Below are 1,886 nucleotides of genomic sequence, written 5' to 3'. Positions count from 1 at the left end.
GTATTTAATACTGATTTAGATTTCTAATTAATACGGTAGTTGCTGCCACCAGATGTTGTCTAAGGACTATTTCAAAATATTTTATTTTTATTATTTTCTTTTACGTTTAATGGGTAGCGTTAACTGACGCCTAATGCAACTGGTAAACGAATTCCATTTTTCGGCTAACCTGCTATGCGCAGGGATGCTAGCACGGGAGAGGATTAAAGCTGGGTACAATAAATATTTTTCCTCGTTGAACAGATTTTCTATTTGTATGTAAAATTGCTTAGGTTATTATATATATATATATTATTAGCTGGATATATATATTTTAGTGTTGCTGGATTAGATAGGGATGTGAGATTTTTGTTGTTTTATATAAATTTATCTTTACGTTTGTTTAAAGTTAAACAATGATTCTATTCTCAAAACCCTTCACGGAAATAAGACGAGATTGATGATAGGAAGTTCTGGTTTGATTCTCGAAATTATCAGAGAAGACGAAATTTTAAAAAATTTATTTTCTTACCTTGAGGAGAAGGTGCTGTCGGGTGCCATTACTCCAGCTGCTCAGGTGATCGTCGAAGTTTGTTGGGTTTATTATTTAATCTCGAATATAGTTTTCTATCAACCTTTACTTTATTTAGCTATTTCGATACAGATTGAATAACTCGCTAACTGAATTAATACAGCAATGGGGACTTAAAATTCTTCTTTTATTTAATCGCGACTCTCTTGTCTTTACCGAAAAAACTAAAAGACCCCGAAACGCAAAATACTTATACAAATCTTTGAATGCAATAATGAGCGAACGGCAATAACAATGATCACTATAATGATGAACCAAGATTAAAGCCCACGCTCTATGTTGCTACGCTTATTTATAATGCCATCCCCACGGGATGGTGGTCCACTGGGGGTATGCTTCCGTGGGAATCAGGATGTTGCAGTTTGAATTTCTTGAAATCGTACGTGAGAGAATGCGGGTTCCATGCGTCGACTTAGTTCCTATCAGTCCTGTGCTTCTGCTGAGCTAGCATCTAGGAGGCTCGAAGCATTCCATGCTGATCTAGTCCTTCCCGCGAGAATCTCCCACGTGCTGTACCGTGGGAATTATCTGTGTTTCTTCGGTGCGTGCAAGGGTTGGCGGCCGCAGCATCATTATCACTTCGATGCTCGCTCGGGCAACACGCGCGACATCCGCTGCTCTCCCGCTACAAGGACCTCCTTCTTTGAGTTATTTTTGCGTAAGTTTGGATATTCGCATATTATGGTTGTTTTTGAGATTTTAATGTTTTTCCCCTTTTGTTGTTCCTCTAGGCTTTGGTGATCGACGTTCGGACAATGTTTGCGGAGGCATTTCCATCAGAGGTTTCTTATTATATTATTTTTAGATGTATTTTGTTTTTATGTACGAAATATATATATATATATTTCTATGTATCTATTATACGTTTGTTAAATATATTTAATTTTATATTTCCCCCTTTTTAATTAATTATATATATTTTTACATTTGCATTTGACAGTGTAGTCGCTCATAGAGTCTATTAAAGAAAATTGTTAACAATATGCTTTCATGATTTGTTTCTCGCGCCTGTTTTCCATTAATCCCTAATATTCCTGTCGCCATGATGCGTGTAAATCCAACATGGCTGCTCATAAATGTCATCAGTAAAGTTTTAGTAACGGGTCTTTAGTTTTGTTTGATATCGAAGTAATTTTTCGTCTGTCGCTCGTTTTTCCTTATTCTACCGCAATTAGAACATTTATTTATTAATATTGTTTTAAAGTGACAATAGTATAGCTCGTGTGAATATACGTATATACATATATGTTTATGTTGTGTGTCACTTCAATATGGTTAATGTTTTGTAATTCTACGATTGCGCTATTTATTGTTT

At 35.5% G+C, this 1,886-nt stretch overlaps 1 long non-coding RNA gene across 1 annotated transcript; it reads left to right on the top strand.

Moving 5' to 3' along the window:
- The first annotated feature begins 298 nt into the window (after positions 1 to 298).
- Positions 299 to 1,416, top strand: LOC126875829 (uncharacterized). The gene is made up of 2 exons (XR_007693701.1): positions 299 to 1,229; positions 1,303 to 1,416. It is a non-coding gene; the product is annotated as an uncharacterized LOC126875829 (long non-coding RNA).
- Positions 1,417 to 1,886: the final 470 nt, after the last annotated feature.

This window comes from Bombus huntii, unplaced genomic scaffold (genome assembly GCF_024542735.1).
Source record: "Bombus huntii isolate Logan2020A unplaced genomic scaffold, iyBomHunt1.1 ctg00000058.1, whole genome shotgun sequence".
NCBI lineage: Eukaryota > Metazoa > Arthropoda > Insecta > Hymenoptera > Apidae > Bombus > Bombus huntii.
This window is presented reverse-complemented; position numbering and strand designations above follow the sequence as displayed.